The 21,653-nt window shown below is 40.0% G+C and overlaps 1 protein-coding gene and 5 non-coding genes across 6 annotated transcripts in view; 4 read left to right on the forward strand and 2 right to left on the reverse strand.

The window, feature by feature from the left end:
- The window catches only part of LOC136129040 (zinc finger protein 665-like), a 472,691-nt gene that overhangs the window by 385,776 nt on the left and 65,262 nt on the right, over positions 1-21,653 (forward strand).
- TRNAR-UCU (transfer RNA arginine (anticodon UCU)) lies at positions 3,363-3,450 on the reverse strand. The gene is given in 2 exon segments: positions 3,363-3,398; positions 3,414-3,450. It is a non-coding gene; the product is annotated as a tRNA-Arg (tRNA).
- Positions 8,163-8,244, forward strand: TRNAS-AGA (transfer RNA serine (anticodon AGA)). The gene has a single exon. It is a non-coding gene; the product is annotated as a tRNA-Ser (tRNA).
- Positions 14,453-14,524, forward strand: TRNAQ-CUG (transfer RNA glutamine (anticodon CUG)). The gene has a single exon. It is a non-coding gene; the product is annotated as a tRNA-Gln (tRNA).
- TRNAS-UGA (transfer RNA serine (anticodon UGA)) lies at positions 16,370-16,452 on the reverse strand. The gene has a single exon. It is a non-coding gene; the product is annotated as a tRNA-Ser (tRNA).
- Positions 19,138-19,219, forward strand: TRNAS-AGA (transfer RNA serine (anticodon AGA)). Its single transcript has one exon. It is a non-coding gene; the product is annotated as a tRNA-Ser (tRNA).

The following is a 21,653-nucleotide window of genomic DNA, read 5'->3' on the forward strand; positions in this document are numbered from 1 at the left end:
GTGCAGAGAATTTAGGAATCTAATTGCTTCTCAAATTTTAGACAATCTGCTTTAAGTTTCCCTTTAGCTTCCAGTACATAGCGCTCTCAGTTTCAGAGATTTTTGAAGAATCTTTGGCATAAATCAGGTTGTTTCTGTGAAGTCTATTACTATTTGTCCACCTGTTTTTTGGCTTTAATGTTTCTTGCTTTTCACTTCTTTTGTGTTCTTCCTATAGTTGTGCTTTAAAAAGTCTTTTTACTATAGTATCAGTGAGTTTTCGGAGGACATACAATAAAATATGTAATTTCTGTCTCAATAATATCTTAATTTAATATGGATAATGTTTGCTATAGAAACTCCATGCAATTTCTAACCCATCTAAAAATTTTAAGTTGAACTGAATCAAGCTAGCAATGCTTCAAGTTATTCCAAAATTTGATGACTATTGGAAAGCATACTATGACTTAAAAGCATAGTCTTGAAACCAGTACATATTGTTTCAAGTGATCTTACTTTACTTTACCAGTGGTCCAATGGCAAGGGGAGGTTTAAAAAGAAAAGTATGCAATCCATTATTCTTTGGTAAAACACTTCATTTCTGATGGCAGATTTCCAAAGCACCAACAAAACTGACCAAAACTATGAGAAACATCCGACAGTAGAAACTGACCCTCCTGGAATCCACAAAATGGTAGTCCAACAAAGTGATTCAAAATTAGCTGCACTTAATATAGTCAAAGGAAATGACACACAAAATTAAGAATTTTGACTCAAAAAAAACCCACCTGAAAATAGAAAAAGAAAATATAAACTTTAAAACAAAACTTTAAAAAATAATTTAAGTATGTAATGGATGGGTTTTAAAACAAATTAGCAAAAAGAGAGTTAATAAACTGGTAAGGTGAAATTATCCAGAATAAAAAGGTTATTAAAGGAAAACACAATCAAGAAGTTGAGAAGGTATAACACATTGACAGTTATAGCCAAGAAGGCAAGGAGAGAAAAGATTGGAAAGAAGCCACATTTGAAGAGATAATAACTGGAAATTGATCTGAATATTCAAAAAGCCCTACTACAACCAAGATGGATAAATACAAAGACCACACTTAGACATATCTGGTAGCCAGCCTCCAAGATGTCCTCCCAGTGATCCCTGTGGGGATATGGTACTTGGGGAATCAGTTCAAATGATGTTATCTGGCTACTGATACTGTGGTGAATAATAAACTGTCCTTTGTCTCTCATCCAGGAGTCTCATATCTTCTGCCAGTATCCATGAAACTGGAGTAGGCTAACTTCTCAGCTTAATTATGATTTCTTTTTAGTGGTTTGAGTAATTAAGTTCTAGTCTCTTAGCAAGTTTGATGATTATAATACAATAATGTTGTCTAGATCGTTTATTTTTAAAAGAAAATTGAAGTGGCCATTTCACTTTATAAAGGAAACTGATTTTTTTTTTGGTAGTGTCTTGACCATTTTGTCTATGGATGATGGATCAGAAAATAGAACTTTATGGTTATGTCTGTGGATTTTTTTTTTTTTTTTTTGTCAATGACAGTCCACTATTTCAGATGGGGAACTGGGCAAAGCCATTTAGAAACTTTTTAAATTAAATCCTTTTTAGGCAAAGCCATTTCCCTCCACTTTAGTTCTTGTTCTCATAGACTAACTTCCTCCTTTCCCTGTCCTCCCAAAGAAGCTCTTTCTTTGCCAAGCAAGAGTGGTCACTAAAACTTATTTAGACATTTTTGGTACTGTCTTCAAGTCTGTGCAGATCTTTTTTTTTTTTTTTTTACATGTGGGCTCAGTAGTTGTGGCTCGCGGGCTCCAGAGCACAGGCTCAACAGTTGTGGTGCACGGACTCAGTTGCTCCATGGCATATGGGATCTTCCCGGACCAGGGCTCAAACCCGTGTCCCCCGCATTGGCAGGTGGACTCCCAACCACTGCGCCACCAGGGAAGCCCCTGTGCAGATCTTATATTCCCTTGGTTCTCTGGATTATTATTAATCTTTTAGTTATTAGAGTCCAAACTTACGATCTTTCCTTCATCAAAGACTTTATTCACATTCAAGACCAGAGCCAATTTTAGTCTCCTCCCCTGTGACCAGGTGCTGAGTTAGCCATATTCACATCTTAGCTTTCAAATGCATAATTTTAGCCTATTTAATTTTAAATGAATTTGCATTGCTCTGAAGTAAAAATTCTTAGAGACAAAATACTCTTAACAATGAGAAGTAAGGTTTCAAGTGGGGTTCTGCAGATTGAGTATACTAATGTCTCGAGTATGTTAAGGAAAAAGAAACAACTGCTCTCCAAGTGATAAGGCGTTGTGGTAAAACTAGCCCAGGATTCCAGAGCCCAGGGCAGCTGTGCCTTGTCCAAACTGAGGAGATGCTGACTGACCTCCTGCAGGAGCCATCGTTGGCCCTTTCTTGATTTCCCACTAAATTCTGCACGGTGCCATTCTTCTCCAAGCGATTCCTAGCATTCTGTTCTTTTTCCAATTTTCTGCCACAGAACTGTAGACATTGTGTTGTCATCCTAGTACAGAAGCCAGGACCATTACTTCCACGGCTGGGTTCACATCCTGTTACCTCACTTTTTTCTTCCGGGAAAGGTTCACCAGCATCTTCTCCTATGAATCAGTTACTTTTACTCATAATTATGGTTTCCTAAGGAATGCACAGAAGTGACATAAGAAACAGTTATGGCCTGAAACGTTGGCATTATTAGAACGAACTCCCCAAAACTAAGCAAAGCATTCAAGCAAAAAAAAAATTTTTTTTTCTCATTGTGACAGACCACACTTCTTATGAATGTCCTATATGTGACTGTTTATCTTTGGACCCAGAAAATGACCCATGCACACATCCGTTTCTACTTCTGCCTTATTACTGCATTCTTGTTAGTAACAATACAATCTGTCTATCCACTGACCCAATTTTGGGTGCTTAAAAGTTCTTATTCAGAAGTCCTGGGCTCTAGTAACAGCTCTACTTACAATATGTAGCCACTCCAAGGAATGAGAATGACACTTTCAACTTTGAGAATGACAGAATCTACTTTTCCTCCCATAGGATTTCAAGTATAATTTAAGCCCCAACAATTCTCCCTGATATCTGGCTTTCTGATTCTTTCTCTTCTCCTGCTATCATGTATATACACACAAAAGATGGGTAGGATATATAATTTTTTCATCAAATCACTGTTGACACACGTGGGAATGCTTATGAAGAAGCTCCTCAAATGTTAACACCAGAAAGTAGAAATATCGGCAGTGAGAAATGTAGGGACCTGGTATTCGCTGAGAAAACGTTCAATTCATACAGGAATGGACCGACTATTGGCAAGGGCATCCACTTGGTGACAAAACATCCGCGACTCTGGCGGGACTCGAACCCGCAACCTTTGAATACCTCGCTTCCACACTAGAAGTCCAATGCGCTATCCATTGCGCCACAGAGCCTGACAATGCATGGGGCTTGGCTGGTTCCCAAAGACTGGTGATTATTTATTTGCCTATCAATAAATAGAATTCGTGGAGATTTAATCTGTTCCAGTCACCGTGAAAGTTCAAGAAACACAAAAACAAATAAGACAGTGCAAGGGACACGCAATGCCCAACATAGGGGAATTTCTGAGCCTTTCAGTGACTAACGTCATTCGTTGTCATGAAATAAGAAATAGTTTGTCCAGTTTCATTTGGTCTCTCCAAGTCCACCCTCGGGACGGTTGGCTTCGCAAAAATGGAATTTGAGGAACTTCCAGCAAATGACGTTGGGAGATATTGTAAATATGTGGCCAGCCCCACCACTCCCTTTCCTCCAGTCTGGAGTTCTCTCTTTCGATCTGGGGGCCCTTCTTGTTCGTACTTGTGTTCTTTTTGAAAAAGGTGAGTTCGTATGTTGTTTTGCCAATGGGCTCATGGAGCAACGCAATCCCACTGTCGCCCTCTCTCTTGAAGGAGAGGACTACAGTTTTTAAATGCGTCCAGGGAGCTTTGGAAAGATCGCAGGTTTTCTAACTCGGGAATTTTCTTTTGGTGACTGCGCTGAGATCAAAAGACGCCTTTTTATTCGCTGCCGCTTTTCTGTGACACCGTATGGTCCGGTCGCACTGGCTCACTTAGCGACCGTCGGTCACGTGGGTTGATGTCTTTGAAGACAGAAAGGGATGAATTACAGGTGAGGTCATTAAGGGTGAAACTCAAGTGCAGGAGAGTCCAAGGTTTGTTGACCCGGAGCAGGCGAGTGGTTGTGATCTGAGAAACTGGAGGAGGGCTGTGGAAGGAAGAGAAGAAAGCTCAGGCCATTTTATTTCAGAAATGAAAATAATTCTGAAAATTACAAGACAAAACGCGATCTCTGAACCGACTGTCTGCAAAAACGCAAAGCAGAAAAAGGACGTGTTAGACCAGAGCTGAAGTTTGAGTTGAGTGAAAAAGTTCTTGCAGCCCTAGAGCTTAGGAGCCTGGGTATTGAGGGCCTGCGCGTTCACACCAGCAGCCCACTCCCGCATCCTCTCCTCCAGGCCGTGGTTGCTCTCCCAATGCTCGGCTTCTTCCCAGGACCACGCCGCGCATCACTCCCTTAGCTCCTCAGCTCCTTCCGGCAGCCTAAGGACTGGGGAGCTGGGAGGTAGATCTGGTCAAGCTTCCCTGACCACAGAGTTTATACTCCAGCCTCTTGTCTTTGAGGACGTGTTGGTTCAAGTCCAAGTTTCGGGAACTGAGGAGACGCGGGCCGGAGCTGAGTGGCACCTCCAGGCAGCCTCAGACTTGGAAATGCTAGTGGGAGAAGGACCCGGAATGAAGGGCACTCGAAAGAATCGGGGTCGTCTGCGTTTGCTTTCACAGCTAACCGGTAACTGACTTTGATTAACAGTAAACTGGGTTGCCCTTCCCCTGGCGCAAAGGACTATTTATTCGAAGTCTCACGTGGGGAGAATGCTGGCTAAGAGTCGGTGGGGAGCTGACCAGCTCTCTTCCTTACTGAAAAGGAGGATTCAGGGACGGTCTCCAACTCGCTCAGAAGTTCTGTGGTGCACAAAGCTCGAATGACAGGTAGAAACATGTAAATAAAGCTATGCAAAATTAAGTTTTATTATAAATAGTGTTGATTCTGGGTTTAGAGATTATGTGGTTCATGAGAGGAGGATTTTAAGCCAGCTTCCTGCTACTGGGAAACAGGACAGGGACAGTTAATTTAGACTTCCAATCCCCATTCTGGGAATCGAAGTGTGTTGCTAGGGCACAAGTAAATACCAACACATTTTCAGATTACAAGGGAAAAGTTTTCTCAAGTCCATATCTCCCAAACTCTCATTCGTAGTTAAATTTCACCAGCTTCTCTTTTCCTCTGCTGTAACAGGAGTAATTATTCCCTTCTTTATAATCTCACAAGATGTTATTTGTTCCTGAAACCAGAGCACTTACCAAATACAGTCATTTCAGCTAATTTTAAGCTTGATAACACTTGAATCAGTAATTCGTTTTGTAAAACACTGTTCTAGGAAATTAATATTAACTGAAGAAAAACATTTGGTGCACAAAAACAATGATGGTATTTTTAAAACATTGATAACAGTAACACAGCAGAAATTACATAGCTGTCCAACAAAGGGGAATATTTCATTAATTCTTACTTCATTTGAATAATGGAACATTACAAAGCCACTGAAATAACATTTAGAAAGCTCCTGAAAAAATATTGATATAATATTCAATTAAATTAGTAAAATACACAATTTCGAGAGATAAAAGCAGCCCTTGACATTTGGGAGCTGACCTGGTACTATCAGCTAGGACTTGATGTTCTTTGATTGAACAGAAACAATTTCACAGAGCACCAATGTCAGACAAGGCCATTCTATGACCATGGTTGATCAAGACAAAATTAAGATCACTTTGTAATCATGGCTGAACACGAACACAAACATGAAACACACACACACACACACACACACACATGCACAAAAGCATTGTTCAAACCACAAAAACGACCCCAAACCTCCTTATCTTGGTAAATACACATGCCAAAAAATGACTAAGGTTTTTTGCCAATCATAGTTTTAGCATTGCTCTATTCTTCCTTCCTTCAGGATAGGATTTTAAATCCTAATCCTAAATTTAAGCTATTTAATCACAGAATCACCCCTTACTTCAGGACAGCATTTAATCTAAAACAAAGTCCTGATTCTTTAACTCTTTTCCCAAATCGCCCAACACAAGACTAAATTCTTTGAGTACTTTTTAGTACTCTTTTACTAGGATGTACCCATGCTTCCCCACTGTGTTCTCAATTGCTACAAGGAGCTCTATGCCCAGCTTGTTCAACTGCATATGTATTCCTGGTGGTTTCTATCTGGAAGATATTGGCATAATTCATATCCTGTATGACTTCAACTATCCACATTTTTCTGCATTCAAAATACTGAGGGAGAGATAAACCAAAGTGCTGCTGTTGCTGGTTTCTCTCCACGCCTCCCCGCCCCCCAGTGTGTTAGTCATCATTACCCAAGTTTTCTCAAGAAGGAGAAATTTATTTTACTTGGCACAAGAAATATGAATTCTCTAAACGTAGACTCAAGGACTTTGAGGTTACTGAATGTTACCTCAGTAGTATTTGGTTTGAGCAACTGTCTTTTTCAATGCCCTTCACAATCACTTGGGCCTTGAGTTTGTTTCTTGAATAATTGATGCTAGTTAGAAGTTTGTAGAATCCATGGAGCCGTCTGTCCCCCCATCACCTGCTAATATTTAATTAGACTTTTAAAATTATTTTGTATGCATACTTTGATAAACTAATCTTTTATTTTCATAGCAAAAAAATTGTAACTTTAAAAAAACGTTTTAGGAACGCTCATGACACAGGTCTGCCCCAAAAATACTCCTACAGGGACAGAAGATAAAGATTTTAAATATATTTGGCAATCTTTTAATGCAAATGGTTGGGAATTTTCCAAAAATTGCCAATGGAAAAACACGTTAGAAATGCTCTGAATCTATGAGCACACAGAGTGAGTGACGCACTTGCTTTTCATGAGCAGATTTCTTCTGTTAGTCATGGCATTATTGACCTTTTCTGGATATAGATAAAAGTAAATTATTTGATATTTAATTAGATCTACCCCTCCCATAAGGCTTTCTCAGTGATATCTGAATTGAATAGAACTCCATTTAAAGAACACTTTGTTACTTCTGGTTAAATATAATGTATTAAATCCAATCAATTACCTACCAGCTTTCTCAAGATACATCATATTCATCAGCTCTCACCTCTTACACATTACCAGTTTGTTGGACATAAAATGGGGACCTATATATGCATCTTGGGATTCAGCATCTGCATTTGACCATTCTATTCTGAATCATTTCTGCAGAGCATCTGGAAATTCTGCTGAAGGAACCAGTGAGTTACAAATGTAAATAGGAGAACGGGAAACGTGCCGTGTGAGTTACATTTAGAGAAAACGAGCCCTTGCATTGCCCCCAAAAAACTGAACCACGTAATCCATTTTTTAGAAAGCAGCTACGATCTCACAGAAGATGAAACTCATGGACCGGCAATGCCTCTTCTTAACGTGTCTGGAAAGTGAAAGCGTATTTGTATCTGCAAAGCACTTTCCCAAACACAGTGAGATTAATACTTTGGGCCTAAATTAGGAGCCTAGGAACGAGTGAGGGAATCCAGAGGAGATCTTCAACGTCGTTTTTCTCTCCTCCCACCTTAGACACAAATCAGCGGGAGCATTTCCTTCCCTGAAACCCGTTGAGCACAGTATATCATTCATCGAGCAGGCTAGAAGTTCTAGCAGAAGGGTTGGTCCCACCACGCCTAAAAGTAGGATTACGCTGATTTCACCTCGGTGCGAGTAAATTTGGTTCCTGTTTCGGAGACCCCAGCACCCAGCATGAAACCAACTCATCCGCGAGAGAGGCAGGCGCTAATTGGAGAACTGACCTGAACTTTGAACAAAGATACTTGTACAGCGAGTACTCTCATCCCAGTTCTCCTAAATGTCGGGGCTGCCGGAGAGAGTTTGACTTCCCTCTCCAAGCTTTCATTCACCGGAGTGTTTTTGCCCAACTCGCTGCACGCACTTTTATCTACACAGGAGTCTTAGTTTTTATATCTACCACATATCGTTTTATAATGAGACCCCTTCCTTCCTCCACTAGTAGTCGTGGCCGAGAGGTTAAGGCGATGGACTAGAAATCCATTGGGGTTTCCCCGCGCAGGTTCGAATCCTGCCGACTACGATCGAAATTTTAACCTACGGAGAGTGTACCTGCCACAGCCTGGCAAAAACGTGCTTCCAGGGAAAAACAAAGAACAAATTACTCCCTCAAAAACTTTGCCCTAGTAGAGCCTTAGTAATTCCGTGTTCCCATCCTTGTGCAAGGCTCAAGGGTGCCAGAGTTTTCTCTCCACAAAACCCTCCCCAAAGAGACACATTGGTGAAAGTGTTAAGCTGTTTCTATTTTATTAAAAATTTTGTCATAGAGTAATATTGGCTTTTTGAAATTATACGCATATATTCGTGTAACCACTAACATAATCAGGATACAGAACAGTTCCATCAATCCATAAACCTCCCCCGTGTTATCCCTTTATAGTCACCTCTTGATCCTGTACATAACAGTTGGACAACCAGATACGTTTTCTGTTGCTTTGTTTGACTTTTTTGAGAATGTTATGGAAACTGAATCATACAAAATGTAACATAAGCTTTTTGAGATTAGCTTCTTTCACTTAAGATAGAACATGCCTTGAGATTTACACAAGCTGTTGCATATATCAAAATTTTGTACCTTTTTGCTGTTGAATAGAATTCCATTGTGAGGGTGTACCACAGTTTATTTCTTCACCTATCCATTGAAGGACATATGGGTTGTTTCCGGTTTTTGGCAATTGTGGGGGAAAAAGCTATTAACATTAGCGTATGTACATTTTCATTTTTCTTGGATAGATTCCTAAAAGTGCAATTGCTGGGGTACATGGCAAGTGTATAACTTTATAAGAAATTGTCAAACTGTTTTCCACAGTGGCTGTACTTTTCTTTATTATCAGCAATGAATGAGATTTCTAGTTGCTCCTCATTCTCACCAGCCACTGATGTTGTCTGTATCTTTAATTTTAACCATTTAAATAGGTGTGTAATGATACCTCATTGTTATTTTAATTTGCATTTCCTAATGGTTAATGATGCTGAACATCCTTTTGGGTGTTATTTGCAACCTTCATATTCCTTTTGGTGAAGTGTTAACTAACCTCATTGTGGTAATCATTCGCAATATATACATATATCAAATCATTATGTTGTACACCTTAAACTTACACAATGTTATATGTCAATTATATCTCAATGAAGTTGCAGAAAATTAAAAATAGAATTATGATATGTTCCAGCAATTGCACTTCTGGGTATACCCAAAATAACTGAAAGCAGAGACTCAAACAGATATTTGTACACCCATGTTCATAGCAGCATTATTCACAATAGCAGGAAGACAGAAGCAATCCAAGTGTTCATTGTTGGATGAATGGATAAACAAAATGTACATACATACAAAGAAATATTATTCAGCCTTAAAAAGGAGTGAAATTCTGGTGCATACTGCAACATGAGTGAACTTTAAAGACATTGTGATAAGTGAAATATGCCAGTAATAAAAGGACAAATACTGTATAAATCTGCTTATATGAGATACTTAGAGTAAATTCATAGAGATAGAAAGTAGAATGGCGGCTGCCCAGGGCTGGGAAGAGGGGGAAATGGGCAGTTATTAATTAATGGATACAGAGTTTCAGTTTGAGAAGATGAAAAATGTTATGGAGATAGATGGTGATGATGGTTGCACAGCAATGTGAATATGCTTAATGCCGTTGAACTGTACACTTAAAAATGGTCAATTTTATGTTATGTATATTTTGTCACAATAAAAAATCAAAAAGAGATTACCATTTTTGTTGTTAGTTTTGTTGGCTATTTTTCATTTTCAAAATGCATTACTTAATTTTTGCATTAAAATGCATTACTCATAAGGCAACCATACATTTTAAACCTTAAGTATGTGACTGTCACAAGATTTCTTCAGAAAGCCATAGGGTTTCCATGAGCGCTCCTGGAGCTTACAGCCTGAGTAGTCCCTAGGAGTCAAATATTAAAGCTTTCTCCACAGCCACTTGTGTCTTTGTTGTTTGGGTTAATGAACACAAACTCACTGGATGATTTGTCTTCAACATAGTCCATTTCCATTCCTAAAAGTGTTAGCTGTGCTTTCTTTTCAATGAACACTCTGAGTCCATTTTGTATTTATTTTCTATTGCATTACTATCTGCTCTTTGCTTCATTATTTCCTTCCATAGTGTTTCATTTGAATTAAATTAGTGGCTGATTCTTAATTTCAGGTAACGAATGCTTAATTACTCTTTAGCATTTATTTTATTTATACATATGTGTTTAAGGTACCCTTCTAGGATATCTAGGGTACTTACCCTCTAAGTACCCTTCTAGCCGCACAGTATATGTCTTGACATATACTATTTTATTATCATTTATTTCAGAATGGTTCCTAATTTCTTTCTTTTTTTGTCAATATTTTTATTGAAGTATAGTTGACTTACAATGTTATGTAAAATAGTTCCTAATTTTGATGAATATTTGGTCTTTAAACCATAAATTATTTAGAAGCATATTTATTTTGTAAACAAATACAAATTTTAACTTTTATGTTTTGATTCTTGGCACATTTTATTTTCTGAAATAATAGCATGTATCTAACCCTGTTATGTTTTTGGAGACTTGCTTTGTGGCCTGGTAAAATGTCAGGTTTGAGAAAATTCCATGTGTGTTTGGAAAAAGTTGGAATCCAGAAGTTGGTATGTGCACTGTTCCTTATATATGTATGTATATTATATGAATTGCATTCCTTTGTCTTATGGCTATTTTTTCATGTGTGCTTTTAATTAGTTTTTCGGAGAGGTGTATTGTGCAAAACTATCCCACCATGACTGTGATTTTTATCTTTCTCTTTGTACTTCCATCAATTTCTGGATTTTCTTCTCCATTTCTTAAACTTCCAGAAGCAAGAAATTCTGCATAGAGTATGATTTATGTAACAGCTAGGACTTGGAGATACCAGGTGCTCCCTCCAATTGGACAACTGCAACAAGAAAAGCCTCGGGAAAAAAATATATTTAATTTATACAAGCTTTAGTATATCTATTGAGACTTTAGGGACATGCTGCTTCTTAGAAATTTACGTGTTTCCTTCCTCAAAAGAAATGAGGAAAATGTAATTCAAACATAATTTTTCTCATGGGAAACTCTGGATAAAGACTGAGGATAAGCTGCAGTGCAGATTCTGATCACCCTGTGCTTAAAAATGAACCTGGTTCCATCCACTGGTCCTGACCTAGAGATGTCTAACTCTGGCTTCTCAAAACTGCATAGTCAGGAACCCACATCCCATAACCAACCACTCTGAGATGAGAGGGGCACTCAGAACTGGTTTGACTAGAATCTCAGCCTCAGGCCTGTGTGCAACTTTGCCTCGTAAGTTACAATATTGGGGCTAATGAATCATGGAGTCTGAATTTAAAGATGTTTCTTTAGCAGCTTTATGCCTAATTTTACTTGAGTGATTTCATTTTTTAATAGTTACAATTAGACTACATGATATAAAGGAGAAACTCTTAGCCTAAGGCATAGAGTCTTCAATAATTTTGTGAATTCCCTGGTATGGTTTGCTAAGTGCTGTGTTTTGTGTCTAGGTTCATCTTGGTGTGACAGAGTGCCTAAGTTTCCATTCCATTTGCCATGGGGTGCTAAACAAACAAAGGTTTTAGAAGTCTTTCCCAATAACTTCACAATCTATTAAAGGGAGAGAGAGGAAAATGCCAACTTAATTTTCTTATTTTGAAAAATGCATTAAATGCCTTTTGGTGGCCATGAGGCCCCAAGCAAATTCTTTTTAACCAGTACAAGCAGCTTTTCTACATGGGCTCAATGCCTTTTTCCCTCACGGCAACCAATGCTCACCAATATATTAAGGATAAAAGCCCCACCGGAAGCTCCTATGTTCACCAGCAGTGCCCTACTTGGTTTTCACATTCACATACTGATGCTGGCATGTCCCCCTAGAAGTAAACAGCAATGGGGCTTGTCTGAGCCATAATTCTAAGTCCATTATGGAGCTTATTCTTTATTTTCTCTTTTATATATTACTATATTGTTGCTGCCCAAGATAAACCACTCCATCTTTTACAATCAGGATCCATGTGCTGCACTCTTATTGTGCATTTTTTGTATGGAAGATCATGGACCAGCACTTTCTGCAGAGTAACAGTATTAATTCTTGTGCAAACCAAATTCCATTTTATTTGTATTTTAGCTTTCCATCATACCTGTGCCATTAGTCTGAGTTACAAGCGCTTTCTCCAACCTATTCCTGGCTAGGCTTTGTTTTATGTACACGTTGATAGAGCTCCCTTCCTAGTAGATACGCATCTCCACAAGGACAGGGGTTGCGCGCTTATCTTGTTTATCTTTATGCCTCCAGCACCTTGCACAGCATCCGATCCTTCACAGGAATTCAGTAAAACTAGCTAAACAAATGATTTGAAAAAGCTGCTAATCTAATGACTTTTTTCCACAATAAGAACTTAAAAAAATCTGTTTGAATTCTTTGTTTCATTTCTAATTTCTTCTTATCCCATTCCTTCTTCCTGATTTTCTGATACACACACACACACACACACACACACACACACACACACACACACATATATATAGTAGCCCTAGACAAAGAGGTGACATCGTCTATCACCCAGCCTGAGAGAATGGCTTATTTAGGAAAGGTGGGGAGGTTTTATCTCTGGACTCTGCACGCGTTAGTTCTACATTCCCTTTAAAATTATTTCCTTTGGCTATGGTTTTTGTTCTGTGCTCTTGTGAGTTACAGGATAATACTTTATTCACGCGCTGGAGATCACATGCAGTTGTGTTGGGAGAACACAACTCAGAGTCTGGTACAAGTTCCTATAGCCTTTAGAAGGTCCGCACTATAAGGGTTTTGCTCGGGGTTGATGTTTTGCAAGATCCTCGTGTGTTTGTTTGTAACCACTGAGACTACTGGAAGGAGAAGTGGGCCCCCTTTGCAATTTTGTTCATCTCAGTTAGCAGGAGAGTTCCATTCTGTTATCTTCCGCCGCGTGGGCGAGTGCACCAGACAGCAGGAAGCTGCTGTGAGTGAGAGGCGGAGGGCCGTACGTGGCGACGTTCTCGCTGCCATCGCAGAGGCCTCTGTCACTGAACTCTCAGAACGTCCTGAGGGCGGACATTTGTTTTCCCCGGGTAGTCACTGCGCCGCCTCATTTAAGGGGGCAGATGTCCTTCCATGGAGTTAGAAGTCATTATGCAGTCGTAGGAGGATGCCTATATACACATCCACTGTGACGAGTGCTGGGAAAGGAGCCAGCATCCCCAGAATTCCACCAACACAAATTCCAAAGCGCAACTCGGCTAAAGCTCTGTGGAAATCGCAACAGAAACTTGGTGCTGGGAGGCCTCGGTGAGTGCAGCCGAAAGGAGGCGAGAGGCCAGGCGAGCTGAAAGGGAGTCAGGGGCTCTATTGGCTGCGTAGACGCGGAGGGATCCACCGACACCGCCCAAGAAACCTAGTGTTTAAGGAAGCGCGCTGGGTCTAAGAAAAAGGTGTCTATGAATAGCAGTAAAACAAAGAAACAAACAAAAACACCCCACAAAGTCTTTAGTACAATTTGGCAGCCTTCACTGGGCACCTTCTTCTTGATGAAGGCGAGTATGATGAGTCTCTGATCCTGAAATATCGCGTCCCTTACAGATCGCTACAGGTGACAAAATTCAGACTTTTTCTTCAAGCATACCTTTTCCATTTTCTCGAAAACGTAGCTTTTCTCAAGGTTTCTTCTGTGAATGTGCCAGAAATTAACACATTAAAGCTTGTTTTCCTAGAGGCAATGGACCTGATAACTACGTAATCTCTGTGGGGAAAAATATCACATGGCTGAAATTGAGCAGAGGTGCAGATAAAAGACTTGAAATTTCTAAGGCTCAGTTTTCCCGTCTGTATAAAGACTAAAAAAGTTTCAGCGAGTTTTTAAGTATTAAATCATATAATGGATATAAGACGTTCAGTTCAGTGCTGGTGTATATAAGAACTGCTCACTCTGTTTTTCTTAATGAAGAAAGCGAGGGCTAGGATCGCCAAGTTTCTGAGTTAATGGTAGGGGGCAGACACTATGGGTTCCTTGGCAAAAAATAGGATGAAAAGTAAAAATAAATAAAATTAAATCCCCTAGGATTTTCTTCGAAAGTGACCTGAGTGGACGTAGACTAAAAATTTTGATTGTTTAAGCTAAATGATTTCAGTAGAGCTACTAAGACATATCATGGACAATTATGAGGTGAAGCCATTTGAGTGCGGTTCCATGGTGTAATGGTTAGCACTCTGGACTCTGAATCCAGCGATCCGAGTTCAAGTCTCGGTGGAACCTGCTTCATCCTTTCGTTTTACTTGTTTTCCCCCGGAAAATACTGTCCACCTAAAAGACCGCTATCAATTTTGCCTCTAATATCTCCTGTGAGCTCCTGTGAGTCCAAACATATTTGTATCTGAGTGAGGAGGCAGAAGTGGAATTCCATTCTGGTTTAATGGAATTCGTTTTATAAGGCATAAAAGAAGTATCAGAAGTAAGTTAAGTACAGGTGGAAGATAACAAAACCCCTGCATTCTGCTGTGACTAGAAAACCAACTCTAATAAAAAGCAATAACGCTCTTTAATAAAGTTTATTTTCTGTGCACATTAAAAAGAATATTTGAAATTGTTCAATATTTCAAATATGGGAAATAAATAAATCGAATAGTATTGGATAATATACAGTTAATAGCAAATTTCTCTTCTGCCCATGACCTCTACCTGCACAATTTCTGACGCACTCCACCCCATCCACAAGACCACTGAACCCAGTATATATAAGTGCTTTATATATACTAAATACAGACAGACACCACAGACACGGTGGGGCGGGGCGGGGGGGCAGATCTAAATATAGAATATCTTAAAGTAGGTGACTCTAAGTAAAAGGGCCTGCAAGACTCATTATTACATTTAAAAAATATCTGCAGATTTAACACACTTCAAGTTAAAATTGGGGGGGGAATCCATAATGATATTTTCATTGCAATATTCGTCTGGTCATTGTGCCATGCACAAAACACCAAACATCTCTTTTTCTCAGATGAAATGAGTGACTTATGCTAATGAATGATTTCTTTACTAATTACATTCTTTGTATATAAGTTTTCCTTTTTTCATTTGTTCTTGTACTGTTTTGCCCAGGTCTCAGGAAATTTTTTTTTTTTTTTTTTAGTATAGTATTTGTCTTGGATGAAGTGTGAGTTGTTTTGTTTTGTTTTCCTGAATTAGAAATTTGCAGGCATTTCACATGGACTAGGGGCTGGGAAGATTCCCCCCCCCCCCCCCCCCCGCCACACACACACAAATAGTCTCTTTATGATACCAGGTTGTGTGTGGAATTTTTAAGCAAAATTTTTTTCTCACAACCAACACATATCACTAACTCCAAGTGTGCTCACAATGAAGATTCTCCCCCCATACACTGATCTTATTCACTGTCTGCTTCTTCTTAACATCGCCCATGTGTAAGTTGCTTATCCAAACATTCATATGTAGATTCTCCTTCATAATAAACGAGTTCTGTGAAGTTCCTGCTTCCACATGTAAACATATTTCATTGTTCAAAACCAGAGAGTGTTGGTTTTCTCTCTCACAGTGCCACTAACTGTGAAACACTATACACCCCTGTTTGTTTGTTTGTTTGTTTGTTTTTTGCATATGCTGTACTGGGAAAACACTACTTATGGTCTCATTACAGCCCTTCGACCTTCACAGTATGTGGAATCTACTCTTCATGCTCCATCATTCATATACTGCACAGATCACTTTTAATTTGGTCAGAATTGAAGTTTGCTTTATCTTTCTTGTATTTATTGATACATAAAATTTCTTTCCCAGATGAAAATGCAAAAAACGCCTTTACTCTGCAACTGTAGCTCTATCTTTACTGCATACATTTATTGCCATGACACAGTTTAAATACCAAATGGAGATATAAATATTATGGAGCTCTTGCTTATATCACATCTTAAGTGTTCAACAAAAATGGTCCGTCTCGCTACTTTTTATGAAACCCGACAGCCCTTTGGTTGACCATAGTGACGAATCAACAGTAGGAGAATATCACTGCGCTTTTATAGTAGAAAGAGGGACTGCAATGTTTTTTCAGGCGTGTTTAACCACGCAGAGTTCCTGGTAAAATGTTAGTCGACAGGATTCGAACCTGCGCAGGAAACTCTCAATGGATTTCAAGTCCATCACCTTAACCACTCGACCACAACTACCAACTCGCTGACTGTTTAGTGGGCTAAAGTGAAAATTAGTGGTGGATATGTGGCACGTTCCCCAACGGTAGGTCTGGCAACAAAAAGTTTCTCAGCCCTGTCCAGGCCACTCCCTCGAGAATGAATGAGCTCATCTAGAGCAAATCAAGAGCCAGCTGGTGATGTAATTGAATAAAATGCTCCTAGACAAGCGACTCGAACTTCTTAGACGCTGGAGCTTGTCCAAAAGCCGGTGATAATCTTGGACACGCACGATCACACCTAATTCTCGGGAACCTGCTGAAGGGGAGCTTTGAGTTTAGAGTGAGCTCTAAACAACCTCCAGTCGCAAATACCAATGGGAGAAGGAGCTCGAATGAAGGGAACGTGCGAGAAATGGCGGGGGTGGAGGTGAGGAGTCATCTATGTTTACTTTCAGGTTTAAAATCTAAATCAGGAATCTCTTCCATGGATAAAACTGACATGCTTCCAAAAGAACGATTAAAATTGGACTGCGGCGACAGTTCGGAATGAGGGGGCGGGGTGGGGGGCGAGCAATTTCTGTCCTAACTGGAAAAGACAAGGCAGGAGAGGTCTCGGACCCCTTCCTTTGAAGGTCACTTATGTTGTCCTAGTGAAGGACGCGAGACAATTCCCAAGCGAACGAAGCCTTCAGCCTCCGGAGCCCGGGGGAAAGGGAGGAACTCAGAATACAGGTTTTCCAGGGATCCGAACTCAGCAGGAAGACATTCTCAATGCAGAATAGCGCCAAAAAGAAATGCAAACATGTATATGTCAGAATAAATCTAGCTAAATTAATAAGGTTGATTCTTGAGTCAGAGACTATCTGGTTTATGAGAATGGGATGATGAAGGGGACACTTGGCTTAGAGTCCTTTTTATGGAAATGTCAAGGACTCCAAAACCAAGGACTTGCTCTGAATTCTAGGAATGGAAGTGCGTCCCCAGGGCATAAACTAGTAGATTTAAAGAGAATCTCAGATACAAAAGGAATGTGACCTCCATGATCGAGGCTGGAATTTGTCCCTCTGGTAGTTAAAAAACATGTTTTTCTTTAGGACAGTAAAAACAATCCTCCCCTCACTGTACTCTTGCAAATATTTGGTCTTACTACCGTGGCGCTTGCTATATACCTCCATTTAGATTCATAAGGAGTTTATAACCTTTAACACAGTAAATTTATTTTCAAGTTTGTTGTCCTTGAGCGGTCTTATCAAAGTTATTGTCCCCAGCAGCAGCATGTGCACCACCTGGGGACTTGTGAGAAATGCAGATTCTTGGGCTTGAATTCAGATTTACAGAATTAAAAACTTGCTAGGAGCGGGGAGAGCAGAAGCCGGGAGATCCAGCAATTTGTAATAACAAGAAGCCCTCCAGGTGGTTCTGATGCCCACCGAAGTCTAAGAAGCACCCTCTTAAGGAACTAATCTTAACAAAGAAAAACATGTACTGCATAAAAATCTTTATTTTTATTTCTCATTGTGATAGCAAAAAACAGGTATTTAAAAATAGATAAGTGTTTAAATATTTTTGCTTCATCTGTGTAATAGATCATTACAAAGCCAGTAAAACAAAATCTGGGAACACTTTGTAATTGATCTGGGAAAATGTTTATAATGTTCACTGACAAGAGCAGGATGCAAAGAACATGACTTCAACTAAGCAAAACTTTTGCATATGAAATATTGGGAGTAGAGGAGGAATACTTCAAAACGTTGCTAGTGCTGGCTTCTGGGTTGCAGGATTATGAGTTAATTTTGTTGTTGTTGCTTTTTACAGTGTAAAGTAATCATCAAGTTTTGTAAGTGAATAGCAGAACAATGTCTTTTATTGATTTATTGGTTATTTATTGATGTTGCTCGAGAGCTGATATTTGCCTCAAGTGGTAGTTGGATTAATCATCTGTCTTGTTCAATACACTCCACAGTGAAAGCATTCACCTTAAACTTGTTTCTCAAATAATCAATGCCATTTAGAGATTGTTAGAATTAATGAAGACTTCTCCACCCCTTCTTGCTTGCTAGCATTTAACTGTATTTTTTAAAAATCATTTTGAAAGAACACTGAGCACAGTTTTATAAGTCTTTTAAATTTGTAACATGAATTTTCACGTTTTTAAGGTTTGGGGAGCTGTTTTATTTGAGGTCTGTTCCCTAGTTATTCTTGCATATGGATGCAGGAAAATAAAAAAGTGTTGACATAGGTGGGACAATCCTTCAAATCAAATAGTTGTGAGTTTTCTAAAAGAGTGAAATCTTTTAGAAATTTCAGAATCTTCCACTATATGGATGTCCCAAAAAGTTATTTTTAAAACTGATGGTCATTTCAAGTTTTTCAAATCGTGGTTATACTCATAATTCTGCAACAAATGTTAGAGTGTGTCTCAGTTTTGAGTGTGTGTATCTCAAGGATCCCCATCAGAAGCTGCCAGATCAGGAAGCTGGTCTCTCAGGATGTCTCCTGCTTAGGTTTCTTCTAGCACAGCATCAGAATAAGGGGCCCTTCCAGACTGAGGAGGAAGTGTTACTTGCCAATTTGCCGCCATAGCGTGGTATTTGTCTAAATGATGTCAAGGAATAAGAAATTTTTCTTAATATGAATACACTTTCTGGTAGAAAATTTGATCCTTTGAAGAGAGCTGGAGTTCCATGCAGCTACTTATGCTAATAGAGTGAGCAGTTGCTACGCAGTCGTGGCCGAGTGGTTAAGGCGATGGACTAGAAATCCACTGGGCTTCCCCCGCGCAGGTTCGAATCCTACCGACTACGGCACCTTTCCCTATTGAGACAGCCAGTTGGGGAAGAATGCTGTTGCCTTACACAGAGAAACTGGATTGTTCTCCAACCTGGCTCTTTATGGTTGCCGCTGAAAGGCTCCACGAAGCAACCGGATTACGCCCCAAACAGCGTGGGGTCTTCTTATTACTATTATTATCTTTAGGTAATTACTACTATTATTTTTAAGTAATTCTCCCTAGAAGAGCCAAGGCTTTGGTGACGCCTTCCTGCTTCCTGCAATCAAAACCTTGCTTACAAAACAGATTTTCCTAAAGAAAAAAATTGATAGGAGCATTTCCGTGTCCAAAGAATCGCACCCTAATCAGAGCTCTTCTCTAATCATGTACGTCTTTGTTCACGTACAAAAGGAAACTCCACGAAATCTTGGATCAAATACAAATGAAAGCCAAGACTCATAGCTAGGTCACCAAGTCGCGAATCCAAACTGGGTATTAATAAGCAAACTACTTACACAACTAAAGAAATTAAATAAAGCCATTTCCTTTGTGATCCAGCCAGATAGGGACGACAACATTACACCTGGCTGGCTTTTACTGGGGCCCCAAAGCAGTTATGGGTATGACTGTGGTTGGATCTGCAAGCTGTATTTTTTTTCTTATTCTTAACTTACTGGGTCCCCAGACATTCTCCGCTGGGCAGCGATCTTCCAGGTAGGCGGTAGGTCATATCTGGTGAGGCTGAAATCAAAAGAAGAAAAACAGGGATTTGAATCATAGATGCTCAGATTAAAAGTGTGCTTCTCTATCAACTCAGTGGTCCATAATCTGAGGGAATATATGGGTCTTTCCGAAGTCTTGGTAATTCCTAATTCCACCCCAGGCCTTGGGGATCAGGGGATCGGTGGCGGCTGAGCGGGTCATTGCTGATCTCTGCATTATTGACGATAAATACGCGAAAGTGCAGGGTAAAAGTAGATCAAAGTCGGGCTGAGTACTTAGGGTAAGATTGATTCAGGGAGTTTATTCCTGGAATCAATGATTGCACATGTATGAAGGGGGTGTGTTTTATCTCCGCGTAGTCAGGAGAAAAGCCCCAGGCCCGAATTATACAAAAATGTGCAGCGGGAAACCAGCTTCTATTTGAGGAAGAAGCAACACCCAGCTGATGAAGAGGACTGAAGCATAATGTATTTGCTTGATGGCTTTTAGGTATGTGGCGGGAGGTCAGGAAGTCCTAGGCTCAAGGGTCAAGTTCCCTCCTGGTCCCTTACCTGAATCCAAACAAACGGGAGGCTGAAATTATTTTTGTTTCAGTTGGTGAAGGCCGTCTCCCTCAAACTCCACATCGCCCCAGTCCTGTACTTCTGGTCTCCTTTCTCGTCATCTTCCATTCTTTTTCCTCTTCTCTCTGCTCCTCTCCCTCTTGTCCCGCCATTACCCAGCATTTCCCAACTGGACACTTTCGCCTCCATGTCCCTTCCTCTAGGACAAGGTGGAATCACATTAATCCACCTCTGCCTCCGCCCAACACATGGAGATTCCCCATCATTCCAGGTCTTTGTCTAATGCTTTCCTTCCACAGTTTATCTTGACTTCATCCCATTCAAAGACCACAACACCAGCAGTGGAGGAAATGTGTGTGGCCGTGGTCATGGTAAGGCTTCTCTGGTTCAGCACATATTTTTTGAGCACCTCTAAGTGAGAGCCAAGCAAGCAGTGAGGGAGTAAGCAGTTGAGGTGGAAGACAAGTAAGATTGGGTAGCATTTGCCATCATTCTGTGGGCTTTGAATATAGTTGGAGCAGAGCAAATGAGATACTCCTGTCCCAGGAAGATGAGAGGATGAGAATGGTTGTGAGATTGTCTCCGGTGGCTTTCTTTTGACTACCATTTCTGCTTTGTGGATGTTTCAGTAGGTGTAGGAAGCAGGAAAAAAATCTCTGGACTTGAGAAAAACATGCAAGTCTAGCAGAGAATGGTTTCGATCCACTGACCTCTGGGTTATGGGCCCAGCACGCTCCTGCTGCACCACTCTGCTCACTGCGAAAAGCTGAGAAATACTTTTCAATCTTGATTCTTACCCACTTTCTCAACACTTCAATGTCTTCTTTTCACTATTTTTCTTCATCCGCCTCCTCTACACTTTTCGCTTTATTTCCCACCCTTACAGTCGTGTCATTCTCAAAATATTAATACCACACCATCTCTAGTTTGAGGTCTTCACAAATCTTCAACCCTTTCTTCAAGTGGATGCCAATCATTCCCTTTGGATTGGGAATTATGATAGCTAGGTAGGGAACAATGATGGCTACAATGTCAGATTTCCAGAACTAGAACCCAGCAAAGCCTTATAAAACCTTTCAAGAGTCAGGTTCTTCCTCAACCAAAGCCCTTGCCTCAGGATTTCTTCTTGGTCCTGGAACCGACTACCTTTCTTCTTTTCCCTCCTTCCAAGTACGCACTCCT

This window comes from Phocoena phocoena, chromosome 10 (genome assembly GCF_963924675.1).
Source record: "Phocoena phocoena chromosome 10, mPhoPho1.1, whole genome shotgun sequence".
Classification (NCBI taxonomy): Eukaryota; Metazoa; Chordata; class Mammalia; order Artiodactyla; family Phocoenidae; genus Phocoena; species Phocoena phocoena.